Here is a 22,847-nt window from a genome sequence, read left to right on the forward strand (position 1 = left end):
GCTTACATCTCAAGAACTTCGGTGTAGCACATTCATCTCGGCACGCACTGAATGAGACCGACCACGTAATAAAATTCGCCGACACGGAAGTTCTGGCTGTAGAGAAGCACTATCACACGCGCTTGTTCAGAGAAGCTGTAGAAATACAAAAAGATGCGAACAGTTTGAACAAGAAAGACGAAAGCCTTAAGGTAAACGGATCCTGGCTTCCCGTACTGCAGCGAACGACCGTCGCAGGTAGCAAGAGGAGAACCGCACCGGAAATGACCGCGGAGAATCCCTCGGACGTTGGCGCGCCAGGTACATATAGTCTGCGCCCGCGAGCTCTAATCAGACGCCATTACTGGATATCCAGCTGAAATATACTGCCGAATAACTGGCACCACACAGGGAAGCCGTACCGTACACTGCATGCAAACAAGCTCCACACATCCCCCACACAGTGAGACGATCTATGGCCGATCTCCCACTACTGTATAACGATCTTGATTGTTCCAGGAATGTAGCAGCTGCAGCCACTGGGACACATCGCCATCGCTTGTCACGGTAATGATGCATGATACCTATTCTAACAAATCCAACCTTGCATGAGCTATCGCAGCTAGTAACCCACTACTGCTCTTACTACCCATCCCACTGTCGCAGAGGTTTTTTTCCCACAGCACGAGCCATGGCACTTTTTTCCCTCTGCTCTTCAAATAGCTACCCTCACTCGCGTTTCGTCCACTATCTATCACCTGATGGACCGTGTTAATGCGTAGTCTTACCCAGACGCACGGACAACATCACAGCCCGGCATCCTGTGATCCACTTACTAGATAACTAACATGTTTACGGAGGTGACAGTAGAACTTTTGGTTTGGTCATCACGTTGGTGCGGGCGTGGAGGGGCCCCATCTCTTTATAAGCTCGGCTCCAGTTCACCACCGGCAATGGAGGGAGAAGCTTTGACAATGCCAGCCACTCGTGCTGGCGAAACGTCAGAAAAATCATTAGATGAACGTCGGCCGAATAACCCGAGACAGAAGCCAATAGGCAGTTTGTCAACAAGTGGCCACGAAAGCCTTAACAATTTTGACATCCAGAATGTTTTAATATTCTCGAGGTGAGCCGGCCGACTGCGCAAGCCAGTGGAGCGACGCTTCTGCTTCTGCATCAAACGTATCAGCTGTCTCCCGTCTGTTTTTATCAGAAGCATAACACCAAATGTTCATCAGCCTCTGTCACTGTGCCGTTTCCGTCAATAACTCTAGCTGGAGGAAAGAAAGCTTTGTGATTCTTTTGATTTTAATTCCGTAACATTTCATTGGCGGAACAATTACAAGTATTAGCTATATGCCAAAATACTCTCTCCTTTGCGTTCTATCATTTATTGGAAAGCTTACTCTGATATGTTGAACTGATTATAATATATTTTACAGCCCATGTTACATGAACCAGTGTGTGTAGTGTTCTGGCATAGATCATCACTTCTTGCATCTGTGTGTACCCTCTCCCCGCACACACTTAAATTGTATACTTATATGGATATGGTGTCTGTCCGAAAGAACAGACACCATTGATGACCAGCAGCCGTCTAGAACGAAATTAGAATTATATATTAATACCTTCAGCTGCTGACGAGCGTTGATATATATCAACGGGGACAGGTGAAAATGTGTGCCCGGACCTGAGCTCGAACCCGGGATCTCCTGCTTACATGGAAGATGCACTATCCATCTGTGCCACCGAGGGCACAGAGGATAGTGCGACTGCAGGGACTATCTCGCGCACGCCTCCCGCGAGACTCACATTCTCTTTGTCCGCAAGAACAGACACCATATCCATATAAGTATATAGTTCTGGCAGTACCAGCCATGACCTCCCTCTTCTGTGAAGATGCACACATATTACCAGAAACTCTTACGGGACTTGGTAAGGAAGTCTTCCACGAGTAATGAGTGTGTTAGGGTGGGACACTACGAATGTAGTGTGTGGACATACAAGGTGGGACTGTGGGTCTCGCGGGAGGCATGCCGGAGATAGTCCCTGCAGTCGCACTATCCTCTGTGCCCTCGGTGACTCAGATGGAGCCGGCACGATAGCTCAGCGTGTTCGGTCAGAGGGCTGCGTGCTCTCTGTAATAAAATAACTGAGTCAAGGAATAAACGATAAACATGAACGGATGTCTTGTGACGTCCACCCAGACCAAACCCAACGAACTATATCGAACAAAATGACATAAAAAAGATGGCTAGAGCGTCTGCCATGTAAGCAGGAGATCCCGGGCTCGAGTCCTGGTCGGGGCACACATTTTCACCTGTCTCCGTTGATATATATCAACGCCCGTCAGCAGCTGAAGGCATTAATATATAACCCTAATTTCACTTAAACTGTTGTGGGTTCATTCATGCTATGCACGGTGACATACATGACGGAGGGAAGGGCATCCCCACCAGATGGCAATGCGTTTAAAGTACGTTATTAAGAGAAAAGAAGAAAAATAGTTGTCAAAACACTGAAGAAGAATTTTTATAGCTCTAAAAGGAAAATCAGCTGTGTTGACGCCACACCAAGACGTCATCCAAAATGACGATACTACTTCCTGGTGAGTCTCAGGAGTGTAAAAAACTCCCTTCCTCTTCAGAGTCAAATTTTTGTAAAACTTAAAATGCAAAGGCTTGTGTATAATGAGTTGGAGGCAGTGAGTTTGGTTGAAAGTTCTCCGTCAAAACAATCACTGTGCACTAATTCAACGTAATTCATCGTCATAGACAGTTTTGCTTCCTGTGTTATACTCCTGTAAAAATATGTTCTGTTTAGAAATATTTGTCTTGAACGTTCTTCATCTTATGCTGAAATGTATCATTACTCATTTTGCAATATGAATAAAAGTTTTTCAGGGACGTTGTTTAGTTCTTCGCGTAAAGAAAAAGACTCTCCTAAATGCCAATCCATATTAATGGGGTGAGTCCGTAACTACCCACTCCTTACGAAATTGAGCTGAGAGCTGTTTGAACCATTTGACTGCTGTACTACACTTAAAAGTGACACAGGTACATGACACTAATTTCCATTATAGTCACAAAGTCTCTGTAAACAACAGTCGGCACGTTTCACAAGTTGTTCAAGCCATCGACGATAGAAATCCGCTCTTCACGGCAATGTGAAAACAAAATCAACAGAACAATGTAATCATGTCATGTAAGATGCGTGTAATGGGATAGTGGTGATACACTTTTGTCTGCACCTTTGTAAACTTCGAACTTCAGTTGCGGAAAAATGTGAATCCCTTGCCGCTGGGGACAAGCCCACCAAGCGGGGAAAAAACCTACACGGATACAGACACACACACACAGATTTCTTTCTTTAAACTGGTTAGAACTGCACGAGGATCCAACGCATCGGTCGATAGTAATTCATTTACTTGCCCTGCAATGTTTGGGGCCACGCTGAATCCGCGCATTTTTCTTTCAGTTAAAGAAGAAGTCTCGAAATAGAAGCACCGTATAGACAAAGAGAACTTCATTATTTTGTCACCGAATGATCCAGAAAAACGCCAATCGAAACGCAGTTCCACTTAGCCTTGGTTTCATTTCATTAATTTCCTAAAATAAATACAATTCGTAAGAGTTATGAACAGTTGTTTGAAAATGGAGATAGCGTCGATCCAAAACATGTAATTGGCTCTGAGCACTATGGGACTTAACATCTATGGTCATCAGTCCCCTAGAACTTAGAACTACTTAAACCTAACTAACCTAAGGACATCACATAACACCCAGTCATCACGAGGCAGAGAAAATCCCTGACCCCGCCGGGAATCGAACCCGAAAACCCGGGCGCGGGAAGCGAGAACGCTACCGCACGACCACGAGCTGCGGACCAAACATGTAATTACACTCCTGGAAATGGAAAAAAGAACACATTGACACCGGTGTGTCAGACCCACCATACTTGCTCCTAGGACACTGCGAGAGGGCTGTACAAGCAATGATCACACGCACGGCACAGCGGACACACCAGGAACCGCGGTGTTGGCCGTCGAATGGCGCTAGCTGCGCAGCATTTGTGCACCGCCGCCGTCAGTGTCAGCCAGTTTGCCGTGGCATACGGAGCTCCATCGCAGTCTTTAACACTGGTAGCATGCCGCGACAGCGTGGACGTGAACCGTATGTGCAGTTGACGGACTTTGAGCGAGGGCGTATAGTGGGCATGTGGGAGGCCGGGTGGACGTACCGCCGAATTGCTCAACACGTGGGGCGTGAGGTCTCCACAGTACATCGATGTTGTCGCCAGTGGTCGGCGGAAGGTGCACGTGCCCGTCGACCTGGGACCGGACCGCAGCGACGCACGGATGCACGCCAAGACCGTAGGATCCTACGCAGTGCCGTAGGGGACCGCACCGCCACTTCCCAGCAAATTAGGGACACTGTTGCTCCTGGGGTATCGGCGAGGACCATTCGCAACCGTCTCCATGAAGCTGGGCTACGGTCCCGCACACCGTTAGGCCGTCTTCCGCTCACGCCCCAACATTGTGCAGCCCGCCTCCAGTGGTGTCACGACAGGCGTGAATGGAGGGACGAATGGAGACGTGTCGTCTTCAGCGATGAGAGTCGCTTCTGCCTTGGTGCCAATGATGGTCGTATGCGTGTTTGGCGCCGTGCAGGTGAGCGCCACAATCAGGACTGCATACGACCGAGGCACACAGGGCCAACACCCGGCATCATGGTGTGGGGAGCGATCTCCTACACTGGCCGTACACCACTGGTGATCGTCGAGGGGACACTGAATAGTGCACGGTACATCCAAACCGTCATCGAACCCGTCGTTCTACCATTCCTAGACCGGCAAGGGAACTTGCTGTTCCAACAGGACAATGCACGTCCGCATGTATCCCGTGCCACCCAACGTGCTCTAGAAAGTGTAAGTCAACTACCCTGGCCAGCAAGATCTCCGGATCTGTCCCCCATTGAGCATGTTTGGGACTGGATGAAGCGTCGTCTCACGCGGTCTGCACGTCCAGCACGAACGCTGGTCCAACTGAGGCGCCAGGTGGAAATGGCATGGCAAGCCGTTCCACAGGACTACATCCAGCATCTCTACGATCGTCTCCATGGGAGAATAGCAGCCTGCATTGCTGCGAAAGGTGGATATACACTGTACTAGTGCCGACATTGTGCATACACTGTTGCCTGTGTCTATGTGCCTGTGGTTCTGTCAGTGTGATCATGTGATGTATCTGACCCCAGGAATGTGTCAATAAAGTTTCCCCTTCCTGGGACAATGAATTCACAGTGTTCTTATTTCAATTTCCAGGAGTGTATTTATGGCATGTGGTACTACACTTTCCCGGAACTACAAAAGCGACTATGTCAAAAACAAACATCTTGTGTATTAGTCAAACATAAATTTAGAAATATCTATAAATGTAATTATATTTTTCAGCATTTGCCGTTTTTCATCTCAACTAAAAAGGAATTAGATAGAATGTTGCGCACTTTAATTGAGGTCCATCCACAGCAAAGTCTCAGATTTATTCTTCTCTTCTACTTCCAAATACGAAATGTACATTCTGCTAATTGTAGGAAATAGACAACAAAAAATTGTTTGGCTTTTATAATGTAAGTTGTGGGCCGTTGGAAACCGTAGCAGCTGATTGTCCAGTATAATCGGATGTCACCTGGTAAAAAATTCGTATACATTTAGATTTTTCTAGACATTTATTATTGAAATAACACAAGGGACCGACACTAGACCTGAAATCATCGCTAGTAATTCGTTTTTTATATCCTGTAGTGTTTGATACTACCCTGAAGACCAGCGAACTCTGTAAGCTTACGATTGCAGCATTTAGGCGACTCAATAACTCGTATTTAATTGTGAACGGAGGCAGATAGCACTGTCACTACCATTTCAAATACCTTTTCGTACTTTTAGCTATATTTCACTCGCAATGATGTGTGGTCCAAAACGTATCTAACAGTAAGCTACCCGCTATCAAAGTTTTTTATTACAAGATTTGTAAATCAAGTGCACATGATTGACAAAAAGCATCATTTCACAACGACTGTTCCGAATTATGAAAAGGTAAATGGTTTATTAAGAAGCTAAGATGCTGCTATACCACATATACAAAAATCAGATTTTTTTAAAGGGAATACTTTTTTCAAAATAGATTGAGAAACGTTATGAAACTAAAAAATCACGCGAAACGAAAAGTAGGTGTTTGCTTTTTTTCACGAGGAGAGGAAAGTACAAGTTCATGAACGACGTACCGTAGTCTCATACACCGCCAAGAGTTTTCACAACGTGAAAATCGGGAAGTGAATGTTTCCCTTTTTCGTCCTCCCGGCCCGGCGAGCAATGTGACAGCGGCTTGAGCTAGCTGGGTGCGGGCCGGGATGTAGATATGCACAACAACCCATGTATAAAATAGATCTGCATAATATTTTATTTCTACACGTTTTTTTATATATTCCTGTTGTGTGTTTCATTCAAATGGATAACTCAAATGCCATGCAGCTATCAAAGTCTTGTTGTGGATGGTGTAAACCACCAAAAGCTTGTATATTTGTTGTGAAACTTTATAAGAAGTCTGTTATTTCAACTTTTACAGTTAACAATTAGGTGGTCATACTCCTCTTGGAGATGATCAACCTCATATACCCCAAACCTGCAACCATAGTCGAAAATGTGGAGAAATTGCACAACATCCTGTTGGAATATTGGCGATTAAAGATACAATAAATACGTACCGCCATAGTTAAAAGAAAGGGTACGGTGCATTTTACACCAAGGACTGTGAGGAGCTTTGTGGAATCGATGAGATATATGTTGAATTCCGTGCAAAAGGAAATGAGAGAGTGAATTTCTCGGCTATGTTTGGACCGTTTAGAAAAGAATCCAACTGATTTTGTTCGCCGAATCGTTACTGTGGTAGATGCTTCAGTCTACCACGTCACGTGCCGGAAACAAACAGCAGTCAGAGGAACGGCTGGAAACTGTTGGACGTGAACAAAATGTCGACGTCCGTTCCAGCTGAATTATAGATGCTGGCGGTGTTAAATGTACTACAAAAGGAATTCTTATTGATACCTTTGTAAAAAGTAAAAGAAGAACAATCTAATACTTCGTACGAGTTTTGGGCTAAATAGTTGGGAAAACATGTGAGAAGAGACCGACCTGCATTACAAAAAAAGAGTCCTCTTTTATCAGGATAAAGTACCTGTATCTAAATACACTCCTGGAAATGGAAAAAAGAACACATTCACACCGGTGTGTCAGACCCACCATACTTGCTCCGGACGCTGCGAGAGGGCTGTACAAGCAATGATCACACGCACGGCACAGCGGACACACCAGGAACCGCGGTGTTGGCCGTCGAATGGCGCTAGCTGCGCAGCATTTGTGCACCGCCGCCGTCAGTGTCAGCCAGTTTGCCGTGGCATACGGAGCTCCATCGCAGTCTTTAACACTGGTAGCATGCCGCGACAGCGTGGACGTGAACCGTATGTGCAGTTGACGGACTTTGAGCGAGGGCGTATAGTGGGCATGCGGGAGGCCGGGTGGACGTACCGCCGAATTGCTCAACACGTGGGGCGTGAGGTCTCCACAGTACATCGATGTTGTCGCCAGTGGTCGGCGGAAGGTGCACGTGCCCGTCGACCTGGGACCGGACCGCAGCGACGCACGGATGCACGCCAAGACCGTAGGATCCTACGCAGTGCCGTAGGGGATCGCACCGCCACTTACCAGCAAATTAGGGACACTGTTGCTCCTGGGGTATCGGCGAGGACCATTCGCAACCGTCTCCATGAAGCTGGGCTACGGTCCCGCACACCGTTAGGCCGTCTTCCGCTCACGCCCCAACATCGTGCAGCCCGCCTCCAGTGGTGTCACGACAGGGGTGAATGGAGGGACGAATGGAGACGTGTCGTCTTCAGCGATGAGAGTCGCTTCTGCCTTGGTGCCAATGATGGTCGTATGCGTGTTTGGCGCCGTGCAGGTGAGCGCCACAATCAGGACTGCATACGACCGAGGCACACAGGGCCAACACCCGGCATCATGGTGTGGGGAGCGATCTCCTACACTGGCCGTACACCACTGGTGATCGTCGAGGGGACACTGAATAGTGCACGGTACATCCAAACCGTCATCGAACCCGTCGTTCTACCATTCCTAGACCGGCAAGGGAACTTGCTGTTCCAACAGGACAATGCACGTCCGCATGAATCCCGTGCCACCCAACGTGCTCTAGAAAGTGTAAGTCAACTACCCTGGCCAGCAAGATCTCCGGATCTGTCCCCCATTGAGCATGTTTGGGACTGGATGAAGCGTCGTCTCACGTGGTCTGCACGTCCAGCACGAACGCTGGTCCAACTGAGGCGCCAGGTGGAAATGGCATGGCAAGCCGTTCCACAGGACTACATCCAGCATCTCTACGATCGTCTCCATGGGAGAATAGCAGCCTGCATTGCTGCGAAAGGTGGATATACACTGTACTAGTGCCGACATTGTGCATACACTGTTGCCTGTGTCTATGTGCCTGTGGTTCTGTCAGTGTGATCATGTGATGTATCTGACCCCAGGAATGTGTCAATAAAGTTTCCCCTTCCTGGGACAATGAATTCACAGTGTTCTTATTTCAATTTCCAGGAGTGTATTTATGGCATGTGGTACTACACTTTCCCGGAACTACAAAAGCGACTATGTCAAAAACAAACATCTTGTGTATTAGTCAAACATAAATTTAGAAATATCTATAAATGTAATTATATTTTTCAGCATTTGCCGTTTTTCATCTCAACTAAAAAGGAATTAGATAGAATGTTGCGCACTTTAATTGAGGTCCATCCACAGCAAAGTCTCAGATTTATTCTTCTCTTCTACTTCCAAATACGAAATGTACATTCTGCTAATTGTAGGAAATAGACAACAAAAAATTGTTTGGCTTTTATAATGTAAGTTGTGGGCCGTTGGAAACCGTAGCAGCTGATTGTCCAGTATAATCGGATGTCACCTGGTAAAAAATTCGTATACATTTAGATTTTTCTAGACATTTATTATTGAAATAACACAAGGGACCGACACTAGACCTGAAATCATCGCTAGTAATTCGTTTTTTATATCCTGTAGTGTTTGATACTACCCTGAAGACCAGCGAACTCTGTAAGCTTACGATTGCAGCATTTAGGCGACTCAATAACTCGTATTTAATTGTGAACGGAGGCAGATAGCACTGTCACTACCATTTCAAATACCTTTTCGTACTTTTAGCTATATTTCACTCGCAATGATGTGTGGTCCAAAACGTATCTAACAGTAAGCTACCCGCTATCAAAGTTTTTTATTACAAGATTTGTAAATCAAGTGCACATGATTGACAAAAAGCATCATTTCACAACGACTGTTCCGAATTATGAAAAGGTAAATGGTTTATTAAGAAGCTAAGATGCTGCTATACCACATATACAAAAATCAGATTTTTTTAAAGGGAATACTTTTTTCAAAATAGATTGAGAAACGTTATGAAACTAAAAAATCACGCGAAACGAAAAGTAGGTGTTTGCTTTTTTTCACGAGGAGAGGAAAGTACAAGTTCATGAACGACGTACCGTAGTCTCATACACCGCCAAGAGTTTTCACAACGTGAAAATCGGGAAGTGAATGTTTCCCTTTTTCGTCCTCCCGGCCCGGCGAGCAATGTGACAGCGGCTTGAGCTGGCTGGGTGCGGGCCGGGATGTAGATATGCACAACAACCCATGTATAAAATAGATCTGCATAATATTTTATTTCTACACGTTTTTTAATATATTCCTGTTGTGTGTTTCATTCAAATGGATAACTCAAATGCCATGCAGCTATCAAAGTCTTGTTGTGGATGGTGTAAACCACCAAAAGCTTGTATATTTGTTGTGAAACTTTATAAGAAGTCTGTTATTTCAACTTTTACAGTTAACAATTAGGTGGTCATACTCCTCTTGGAGATGATCAACCTCATATACCCCAAACCTGCAACCATAGTCGAAAATGTGGAGAAATTGCACAACATCCTGTTGGAATATTGGCGATTAAAGATACAATAAATACGTACCGCCATAGTTAAAAGAAAGGGTACGGTGCATTTTACACCAAGGACTGTGAGGAGCTTTGTGGAATCGATGAGATATATGTTGAATTCCGTGCAAAAGGAAATGAGAGAGTGAATTTCTCGGCTATGTTTGGACCGTTTAGAAAAGAATCCAACTGATTTTGTTCGCCGAATCGTTACTGTGGTAGATGCTTCAGTCTACCACGTCACGTGCCGGAAACAAACAGCAGTCAGAGGAACGGCTGGAAACTGTTGGACATGAACAAAATGTCGACGTCCGTTCCAGCTGAATTATAGATGCTGGCGGTGTTAAATGTACTACAAAAGGAATTCTTATTGATACCTTTGTAAAAAGTAAAAGAAGAACAATCTAATACTTCGTACGAGTTTTGGGCTAAATAGTTGGGAAAACATGTGAGAAGAGACCGACCTGCATTACAAAAAAAGAGTCCTCTTTTATCAGGATAAAGTACCTGTATCTAAATACACTCCTGGAAATGGAAAAAAGAACACATTCACACCGGTGTGTCAGACCCACCATACTTGCTCCGGACGCTGCGAGAGGGCTGTACAAGCAATGATCACACGCACGGCACAGCGGACACAGCAGGAACCGCGGTGTTGGTCGTCGAATGGCGCTAGCTGCGCAGCATTTGTGCACCGCCGCCGTCAGTGTCAGCCAGTTTGCCGTGGCATACGGAGCTCCATCGCAGTCTTTAACACTGGTAGCATGCCGCGACAGCGTGGACGTGAACCGTATGTGCAGTTGACGGACTTTGAGCGAGGGCGTATAGTGGGCATGTGGGAGGCCGGGTGGACGTACCGCCGAATTGCTCAACACGTGGGGCGTGAGGTCTCCACAGTACATCGATGTTGTCGCCAGTGGTCGGCGGAAGGTGCACGTGCCCGTCGACCTGGGACCGGACCGCAGCGACGCACGGATGCACGCCAAGACCGTAGGATCCTACGCAGTGCCGTAGGGGACCGCACCGCCACTTCCCAGCAAATTAGGGACACTGTTGCTCCTGGGGTATCGGCGAGGACCATTCGCAACCGTCTCCATGAAGCTGGGCTACGGTCCCGCACACCGTTAGGCCGTCTTCCGCTCACGCCCCAACATCGTGCAGTCCGCCTCCAGTGGTGTCGCTACAGGCGTGAATGGAGGGACGAATGGAGACGTGTCGTCTTCAGCGATGAGAGTCGCTTCTGCCTTGGTGCCAATGATGGTCGTATGCGTGTTTGGCGCCGTGCAGGTTAGCGTCACAATCAGGACTGCGTACGACCGAGGCACACAGGGCCAACACCCGGCATCATGGTGTGGGGAGCGATCTCCTACACTGGCCGTACACCACTGGTGATCGTCGAGGGGACACTGAATAGTGCACGGTACATCCAAACCGTCATCGAACCCATCGTTCTACCATTCCTAGCCCGGCAAGGGAACTTGCTGTTCCAACAGGACAATGCACGTCCGCATGTATCCCGTGCCACCCAACGTGCTCTAGAAGGTGTAAGTCAACTACCCTGGCCAGCAAGATCTCCGGATCTGTCCCCCATTGAGCATGTTTGGGACTGGATGAAGCGTCGTCTCACGCGGTCTGCACGTCCAGCACGAACGCTGGTCCAACTGAGGCGCCAGGTGGAAATGGCATGGCAAGCCGTTCCACAGGACTACATCCAGCATCTCTACGATCGTCTCCATGGGAGAATAGCAGCCTGCATTGCTGCGAAAGGTGGATATACACTGTACTAGTGCCGACATTGTGCATGCTCTGTTGCCTGTGTCTATGTGCCTGTGGTTCTGTCAGTGTGATCATGTGATGTATCTGACCCCAGGAATGTGTCAATAAAGTTTCCCCTTCCTGGGACAATGAATTCACGGTGTTCTTATTTCAATTTCCAGGAGTGTATAATCTGAAAAACTGACGGATTTGAAGTATGAATAGTTCGAAAATCAATGCTGTTAGTCAGATTTGAGACCACTCAATTTTAGCGTATTCCCTCGTCTAAAGAAATTTTTGACTGGAAAACCTTAGGAGCCCAAGATGTTCTGTGTCATCCATTGATGCACATTTCGAGGACACTCAGACTCGCACTGCAGGGATGGAATCTACCAACTGGAGAAACTTTGGAAAAAATTTGCCCTCTTACAAAATTAACAGGACAACAAAAGTAAAAGTTGTTTATTCTTATATTAATTGGATTTTCCTAGCTCTTCTCATTGTTCCGTGGGCCATTTTCCACATCTTGTAGTATCTTACCTGTTGTATGGTTCAAATGGTTCTGAGCACTATGGGACTTAACATCTATGGTCATCAGTCCCCTAGAACTTAGAACTACTGAAACCAAACTAACCTAAGGACATCACACAACACCCAGTCATCACGAGGCAGGGAAAATCCCCGACCCCGCCGGGATTACCTGTTGTACTTAAATGATGCAAATGTACGTTTAAAAGAGGGATTTAAATATATAGTTCGGAGTTTTTCTGATGTCAGGTTCTCCATCATTTGCTAACTGTCATGACTTTGATCTTGGCAGTTGTCTCGAATAACATGCAAATTTTTGCAGGTTTCAGTATCTGCAAGTCATATAAATTGTGTTACTCTATTATTTCTCCTAATTCAAGAGAATTTTACTTTGTGTTTCAATGATGAGACAATGAATCTATTTTTGGGAAGGGCTTGTTGCATTATTCTAAGGCACAACCAGAGGAAGGATTTCCACAGATGCTGCAGTTCAATAACACGTAGGTTTTTGAGCCAAGACATTACACGTGCAAATTAAAGAAAGCAGTTGTACATGCTAATTACAGGAATTTATGTAAAGTGTATACAGAGAGAGAGAGAAAACATGGTAAGAAGCCGCTGCGTATTTTTTCTATAACTAGGGTATTAAGAAGACGAGTTTGTGATTATTTAGACATGTGTCATACTACAAATTCTGATCCTTGTATATGGTTTGCTCTGGTAGTACTTTGCGGACGTGAAAGACGCCGATTTGAACCAAGGCTTGGATTGCACCTTTTGTGGCTGTGAGATATTTTGCAGCCTGGAGAGAGGCAAGGTCATTCCTGTACAGTGTGTGGTAAAGGAACTTTCAAGACGGCGTCTTCTTTAGGCAAGAAACTTAACGTTATTCATGACTCTTATTAATTTTGTAACCAAATAAAATACTATGTATTTTGTATTTTTCTTTAACATTCACGTTGTTTCTTCCTTCATGACGGGAGAACGGTTTCAAAACCGATTAAGATGATCAAAATTATATCTGTATTAACAATGCCATTAAAAGATATTGAACCGCACAACGTTATTAAAACACCCCACATATCATTAGGTTAGTGAATACTAATATGTAACACACAAGCATAAAGTAAATCACTGTAATCATTCAGTGGACTAGGGAATTATAAGACATCGGTTCTCCATAGCCAGACAGTTTGCTAGATGTACTGTTGTTCAAGCGAAAATATCTTATGACTGGTTATACAATACGTCAAACTTGCACTTTAAGGATGTACAGCCACACGCAACAGCACAGAAGCACTTCCATAAATTCATTATAACAGAAGGTATTGGCAACGGTGGCAGCACCGTCGCGCGTCAGTGAGGGGAGACAGTAACAGCGTACACTCCAGGATTCTTACAAGTGGAGTGCTGGCACGCGCCACACAACATGCCCATAACAGTGCCCTCGATAGGATAACAATAAAACACTGACCGCCGCTTTTGTTTGACTTAAATTTATCCATGATATGTGGAAAGTTTTGAGCACTCTGACTATTGTAAATTTGTGAAATAATTTCTCCCGCTTTAGTGACTTATTACTAATATGTAATTAGCACTACGCGTTTCGGCAGCATGCTGCCATAATCAGGCCCATTCTAGTTCCATGAACATTATATTAATCTAAAATGTGATTAGGTTCATTTGATGTAAATGGAATGTGTGTTATGATGACATTATGCTACCGAAACGAGTCATGCTAATTAAATACTAGTAAAAAGTGACTGAAGTAGCAGAAATTTTTTCGTAAATTTTGGTTTGACCATACATTTGACGCATTATCAAGATAAACCGCCGGCCGGAGTGGCCGTGCGGTTCTAGGCGCTACGGTCGCAGGTTCGAATCCTGCCTCAGGCATGGATGTATTTTATGTCCTTAGGTTAGTTAGGTTTAATTACTTCTAAGTTCTAGGCGACTGATGACCTCAGAAGCTAAGTCCCATAGTGCTCAGAGCCATTTGAACCATTTTTGAACGATAAACATTTATTCACAGTGTAATGTGTAAATCAGTGCCCGCATTAATTCTGGGGCTTCATTTTTTTGTAAAAATTTAATGCAGCATCCTTTTTTAAAATTACATCGTCCCATTAACACATTATGACTTGTTCATTGTGTCACATTTTACAAGAAAATCCCATAGGCTGAAAATTTGTTCAGCCGGCCGGTGTGGCCGAGCGGTTCTAGGTGCTACAGTCTGGAACCGCGCGACCGCTAAGGTCGCAGGTTCGAATCCTGCCTTGGGGATGGTTGTGTTCTAAGTTCTAGGGGACTGATGACCTTAGAAGTTAAGTCCCATAGTGCTCAGTGCCATTTTTTAAAATTTGTTCTCAGAATTTCCTTGATAGTCTTGATGTCCAGTCATGTGCAACAAAAGCAGTGAGGTTTCCGCAATATTCGTGTTTCTTTGTACTGTTCATAATATCGCAGAAATTGCAGCTCTATCCCCAATGGGACATTTTTTGTAACCATTACTTATTTTTGTGGTAGAATCTTGTATTCCACTCCTTTTGACATCGCGTCCTTCCTTCCCCAATTTGGACACCTTTTGGGTCTGCACTGCCACTCCTTTGTCATCGTCAATAAATTGAAAGACGCTAACGGCAGGTCGCCGCGTCCGACTGCGAAGGTATTTTCCGCAATCGCTTTCTTTGCTTGCACTACGACGTCAAACACGCACTACTGGGACGAATCTGTAGTTTACCATGTGACAAAGTTATTTCCTGCTAAGACTCACTTTTCCGAGTACGAAATAATAATAAATAACAATAGTGTTCAAGCTTACACTGAGAACGTATTCTGAGGGATGCACTGTATAGCGGCTCTCTGTGTCCGCCTCTTTTCCTACACTGTACTTTTTCCTTCCCTTATCAACCAGCTATAGTGTTGTAATTGGTTTTGTCGTAAGTGAAGGTGGAGGTTGACGTCTTGACGCCTTTGTTCGGCTGTTGTGGACAGCTCCCGCGCCAGGGGGAACGCAGCGATCGATAGCTTATTTATAAGCGCTTCTCGCAACGCAGCCGAGCCGGGGCCAGGCGGCTGACCTCGCAGCGATTTCTTTGTGCGCCACCTCTACGGATTTCTCGTAAGGTAGCCACTGTACATGGCTAGTGTCAGTAAGGTGTCGTGCGTACGAAGGCTGTCGTGGCGTTTCGAAGCACGTACTACGCTTGACAGCAATAACGTTGAGACATCTTCCGCAATTTAATTAAAAACCTGTTTCCAGAACTTCATACTTTCCGCTCGGTTTTCTCTTTCAAAGTAGCAGCGTTTACGGCTACGCACGATCCCACTAGAATGCTTTGTATCATTTACAGATGATTATACCGACATGGTATAAAACAACCTTAGTCAGCATCAATTAGGAACTCGTTTTCACTCTATCAGCTATCTTAAGAACGTTCAGAAATTCCTGAAGTAAAGTTTACACTCTTTGAACATTCATACTAAGAACGCAGGTAACAACAATCATGCAGTCAATGTACGTAGCGATTTTGCGAGTAAAATGGTGGCGCACTGTTATTTTTTTAAATTCTTTTTTAATCTTATGGGACTTAACTGCTAAGGTCTTCAGTCCCTAAGCTTACACACTACTTAACCTAAATTATACTAAGGACAAACACACACACCCATGCCCGAGGGAGGACTCGAACCTCCGCCGGGACCAGCCGCACAGTCCATGACTGCAGCGCCTTAGACTGTTATTTTGATAAGGAATGGTTTTTTAAAATGTTGCCAGAATTACTGAAACGTAGTAAGGCACTATAGCCTTGTGAAACCTCATTCGCCTGTTCTAGCTCCTCTAAAGAACAATGTTTTTATATTCCCCGCAGTTTACATACTACACCAAATTATTGACTCCGGAATCTTGCTTTCCTACAATTTGGGATAATTTCATGCATCAATACGCAACTGTTGTGGTTGAGAGTTCCAGACTTTGTTCGCACTTTCCCAGTAAAACTTGGAAGTCCATTTTTGTTCTCTACACTTCTCTCGGATATGCAGCCGGATGACGATGCTAAAAGCGAACAGTATTTCCTACCATTAAAAGAATTTTATGGCATCATCAGATGATGTGGAAACGTAATGAAGACTCTGAAACAAAAATTTCAAACTAGAGATAAGTGATATTAAGCAAGAAATGATTCTTGGTATGGAGTATTGTGGTCCACTGAACTGCTTATATAACATAAATGTACTACAGTAACAACATAGTTATATTTTTTATGTCCCCACCTTTGAGATATCATTATCAAATAAAAGATTCAAATTACGCAACATTACAACAGCTTGCGACAAAACAATGCCTGAAATACATTTTTCTATGGTGGTCTACTTTACATTTTGTAAATAAATAACAATAACGCTATCCATTTGTTGACATTCGAACTTACTTAAAAATTAAATGCTTCCACCACGTGCATAGGCCAGTCAGCGACCGGGACGCTCTTCCTCCCTCCCACGCTTACTCGTGAAGGGTGACGCAACCCTTTTTCAGGGTCGTGTTAGAGACAGAAGCTCTGCTGTGCGACACACAGCGTTCCTTAATGCGTCACTGGGAAAATCCCGCCTGTGTGGCCAATGGTGCAATTCGTGCGGAGAATATTTCCCAAATATTCAATATTTTCTAGGAAAGATTTCACTTACGAACATTGACCGCGGTACTGTATTCGGTCTTTTTTTACATTTTTATGATACAGAGATTGGCATAATGTTCAAGCTGGGTGGTAACCGTTAATGTATGGTCACCTGAATAATTAATACAAGGAAGCATCTACGTTAGCTGCTCCAGAATAACGTCTGGATAATGACCAGTACACTCGCTATGCACAAGGACACTGTTTTGTGGCAACAGAGCAAAAAGAGGTGCTATGGTTTATTGAGTACTGTTGGAAGAGAAGCGTGAGCTAAATCGGTTTTGAAGAAAAATTTTCCCGCACTAGATTTCGGCAATAATTCCTCTGGCCGCTACTGGGTACTATTTGACTACGTGTCTGACCGCTGGTAGTTGTTTTAAAATCTCTACAGAAAATGCGGGGTTATATGGAACGACTCCGATGAGGCCCAGTACTTGCAGCTGACCGAATTCGGCTTTGACAAAGAGTTTTAGGGCATATGGGATTGGGCAAATGCGGCATAATTCAAAGAAAAATGAAGCTTTAATGGTAATATGTGCTTCGAAATCTGTTTCGTATCCTTGAGTAGTAGCAAAATGGCGTGTGCGTGTGTGTGTGTGTGTGTGTGTGTGTGTGTGCGAGAGAGAGAGACCATTGGCGCAAGTAGACACACATCCAATTTTTTAAACCTGTCACAGAGTCTCTGACTCCTTCTCACTTTTTATGTTAAATGGCCAGCCAGTCACATAATCTGTGAACAGTTTTGAATACTTTTATATTATAATAGAACAGCCAAGTGAAAAAAAAATTTCGTGACTACCAGAGTTTAAAAACTGTGAATTTTGTGAGTATTAGTCCCACTCGCCGGCAAGCATTTTATACGAGCGCAGATAATTTCTTTGTTGAACCCCAGTCGCGGCCGGACTCGCCTACAACGTAGGCTGCCCGCCGAGAAATCTCTCTTGTAGTCCACCATTGGATTCGGTTCACGTTAGTTAAATCTAACTTTCAATATCGCTCTCAAGCTCATGTTCCTTTAGCACCTAATGTGCCAGGACTTGGCCTGGTAAAAAATTGTGTACTTTTACCGACCTCGACAGGAATGTAAACAGCTACTACTTCAATACGATATAATAAAGTCCACACGACTCGCGTCGACGAAACGTTAAGCCCAAATCTTTCTTTTTTACAATTTCCGTGGCTCGAAAGTACGATATTTTTCTCATTAATTTTAGCTATAGCTATGATGGTGCCGTTAGTGCAAGAAAACTGCAATAAAAATGGCAGACATCTACACAAACTTGCTTAACATAACGTTGTCATCGTATGACATACAAGTAGCCCCAATATATCGCATCTTATGAGAAACAGTCGAAATGTATAAATTAGTCGTGGGACATACAGCGCAGGGTAGTCATGAGGTTGACGTCAGACTGACATAGCCTCGCAATCATGGTTACTATTTTAAAACATGTACAGGACTCACTGGAGTGAAAGGTCGACTACGTCTTAGGCAACCATCTGCACCAATTACTGTGTGCCTGATAGTGCACTGATGACTAATGCCCAAATCGGTAAGAATGTGAGGTCGACTGTGTGGAAACACGAATGAACGTGGTAGTCGATGTACAAACCAGATGTCTGCCTGTGGCCACGACTCAACATGCAACAAAACAATGGCGTTCATCCACAAATAAATGCGGATTTGCGTCGCCGACAACCTCCGAAGCTCGGACAGGAACACGATCGTCAGCATGTGCAGTGTTTCTCGTTCATATCTCATTACGTGGTTGTCCAGTGCCAACAAAATGGTAACAGTGGTGACCGCAAGATGTTACTCTTATTTTCATCTACCCTCTATATAAGAAACACAAATTAACAAGGAGGAAACAAAATAGAAAGAAAAAGACGAACAATGTTGGCAGAGAGGAAGTAAAAGTTCGATCTGGATCAGTATGAGGCAGGAAACCGCCTGCGAGGTCTTCAAGGAAACCATCCTGATACGCACCGTAAGTGATTTAAGTAAACTGCAGAAAACCATATTCTGAAAGTACACGCAGATTTGAAACTTGCTCCTTTCGTATACGAGCTAAGTCGTTTCCTACTGTACCAACTTGCTCAGTTTATGTAGAATGAGAGACGTGTTTGTTGCACGTCCATGTGAGCAAAGTTCTTATAAGCGAACGCGTGCACTTGTCTGTCTCTGCCTCTCTCTCTCTCTCTCTCTCTCTCTCTCTGTGTGTGTGTGTGTGTCAGAGAGAGAGAGAGAGAGAGAGAGAGTGTGTGTGTTATTCGAACATTTTATCGTATTTACGTCACTGAAATTTTACGATGAACAAGCATACCAATAAAAGCACCTCATACAAATGATAACAAAAAGAAGTAGCAAACCTTATGCGAGAATACTTCACCGAGGGAAACAGTTTTCGTGTTTTTGCGTAGGTTGGCATAACTCAAGTCATCAAACATCAGAACGCAACCCATAACTTATGTTTGTTGCATGATTTAATAAAACATGTAATCCATGATCATACATAGCTTTGAACACGGATCAATGAAGTACTAATCTATGTGTCATTTCGTCTTGAAGAAGTTCGTAGCTCGCTTTCTGTTTCTTAGTTTCATTACTTAGTTTCACCCATTAATATTTGGATCAACATTTGTAAAACTCTTAATTCCTCTCTCTCAAACCCCACCCTATGGGGAGAGAGGGAGAGTTTTAGTTTTAGCGAATCAAAATTTACGAAGTTAATAAGAATTTTTTATTTATTCGTAAACATTTTCCACGAAAAAATGAGAACATGGATTTTCTTGAATTACAGCGCCAACAACCAAGAATCAAAACAAATGTTTAAGGAAAAATGTACCTAGTTTTTTATGTAGAATCTGATTCTGCAATAAAAAATGGGGGTTCCCATTTGAAATTTTAAAGTTGCCTCCCGCCCCACCCCCAGTGGGCTGGGGTGGCGGGCTAATTTTAGCACCAGCAGATGTCCCCCTCGAAAATAATCAACTTTGGATTCTACACATTTTTTTGTGTGAAGCTTATTTTTCGAGTTATTCTGGTTTGACAACTTAAAATTTACACCCTGTATATTGAGAATTCTCATGTCTCTCTTCTGTCATTTCTATTAATTTTTCAAAGGCTTGTCACGACATATTGCTAGACTGCCTCTTTTTGTGCAAACAGACTGGACTTGGGAATGTCCTTCAAACCACGAACAAATAGCAAAGGTTAAACAGCGTTGACACCCGATTCTGTCGAACTGAAGAGTTTGCCAACCGAAATATGACACACTGCAATACTCAGTGAAATGTCACGCTTTTCCGACTGCTCCAGAGAAGGACCGAGTAAAGCCGAGAGAGGCCGGGCTTTGGCCCGCGTAGAGCCCTCTCACCTTGCACACGTGAAGTTTGGCACGCCGTGGCCGGCCCTGGTGTAAAGCTAGTGTGCGGAGATAATTTCTAGTCTCTAGTGTTTCATTGGTAAGGCAATGGAATCGCATTTGGGAGGCAGACGGTTCAAGTACCCGACCGGACATCAAGATGCAAACAAAAAAAGTTTTATATCAAAAAGCACTTGGGTTATTTTTGCGCTATAACCTTGATTGCAGGACAGGCAAATTTTAAAAAATCTGAAGTATACAAAATTAACTGTGGCTCGTGTGATAGCTTTTACATAGCGCAGACTGGAAAGTATTTTACCACACGTTTTAGGGAGCACACTTATAAAAACAACAGTGCCCTAGTTTCAGATTTTAAAAAATGAGGGTCACGTACTATCATAGATCAATGACAAAATGAAAATCTTGTATATTGAGTCTAAAGATCGGTATCTGGGGATTCTTGAGGAGCTAGAAACGTTCTTATAGTCCTTCGAAAGTTGTTAACAAAGAAACAGGATTGGATCACCAAAGGTTTATCAGTGTATTTTATAGTCTTTTGCTCACATAAATAATTTCAAGGCTACACAGTACATCGTGCCTACTATTTTTCCTGCACAGGTTCATTTTTCTGAATGTGGTTCTTGTGGCGGCAGTCTTCCTCCCTTTTTATTTTTTATTTCCAAGCACTGTCATGCCTTCCACTGGATGTTTTCTCTATACTTAGCATTCATAAATAACTTATATACACCTACGTAAACCTAATTTAGACTACATTTCCGATTAACATTTTTTAACGTATATGCATTTGCAACATTATACATCCATCAGCACCTTGTCAACATTTTGCCTACATTCAAGTTCTGACATCCACAAACGCTAATGTAAATTCTTTTGCTCTTTAAGTTTCGCAATGTAGTTACACATACTGACTTCTTTATGTATTTTACTCTCGTTACTTATAGTTAAAAAAGGCATTTATTTTAAGTTTGTACTGCATTACTCTAGTCACTGTCTATGAGTACACGTAATAAATAACGCTTGTCAGTTTGCACCCTTGTCTCACCCTCCTTTCTCCTTGTCCCCCCCCCCCCCTTTCTCGCTACTCTTAATTTTAGCTGCATGTACTCTATTTTACTAGATTAACTTTATAATATTCTTTCTTTGATAAAATGTAATGCATATTGAGTTTCAGTTTTGTGTAATATTATATATGACAACCGTGCACACAGTTTCCTCGACTTACATCTACATCTACGTGATTACTCTGCTATTCACAATAAAATGCGTGGCAAAGGATCAATGAACCACCTTCAAGCTGTCTCACTACTGTTTCACTCTCGAACGTCGCGCGGAGAAAACGAGCACCTCAATTTTTCTGTGCAAGCCCTGATTTCTCCAATTTTATAGTGATGATCATTTATTCCTATGTAGGTGGGTGCCAACAGAATGTTTTCGCAGTCGGAGGAGAAAACTTATGATTGAAATTTCATGAGAAGATCCCTTCGCAACGAAAAACGCCTTTGTTTTAATGTTGTCACTCCAATTCACGTATCATGTCTGTGGCACTATCTCCCCTATTTCGCGATAATACAAAAGGAGCTCCGCTTCTTTGAACTTTTTCAATGTCATCCAGCAGTCCCACCTGATGCGGATCCCACACCGCACAGCAATACACCAAAATAGGGCGGACAAACCTGGTGTAAGCAGCCTCTTTAGTAGACCTATTGCACCTTTTAAGTGTTCTGCCAATGAATCGCAGTCTTTGGTTTTGCTCTAACCACAACACTATCTATATAATCGTTCCAATTTAGGTTATTTGTAATTGTAATCCCTAAGTATTTGACTGACTTATCGCGTGATCGAAATTTCTTTTAGTACTAATATGAATAACTTCACACTTTTCTTTATTCAGGTCAATTGCCATTTTTCGCACCATACAGATATCTTATCTAAATCATTTTGCAATTCGTTTTGGTCATCTGATGACAGCATCATCTGCAAATAATCTAAGAAGGCTACTCAGATTGTCTCCTATGTTCTTAATTTAGATCAGGAACAATAGAGGGGCTATAACTTCCTCGGCGAACGCCGGATATTACTTGCTTTACTCGATGAATTTCCGTCTATTACTACAAATTGCGACCTTTCTAGCCGGCCTCTGTGGCCGAGCGGTTCTAGGCGCTTCAGTCCGAAACCGCGCTGCTGCTACGGTCGCAGGTGCGAATCCTGCCTCGGGCATGGGTGTGTGTGATGTACTTAGGTTAGTTACGTTTAAGTGGTTCTAAGTCTAGGGGACTGATGACCTCAGTTGTTAAGTCCCATAGTGCTTAGAGCCCTGTGAACCAGTTTTTTGTGATCTTTCTGACAGGAAATCTCGAATCCAGTCGCACAACTGAGGCGATATTCTATAGGCACGAAATTTGGTTAGAAGACGCTTGTGAGAAACGGAGTCGACAGCCTTCTGAAAACCTAAAAATATGGAATCAA

The sequence above is a fragment of the Schistocerca nitens genome, chromosome 3 (genome assembly GCF_023898315.1).
Source record: "Schistocerca nitens isolate TAMUIC-IGC-003100 chromosome 3, iqSchNite1.1, whole genome shotgun sequence".
NCBI lineage: Eukaryota > Metazoa > Arthropoda > Insecta > Orthoptera > Acrididae > Schistocerca > Schistocerca nitens.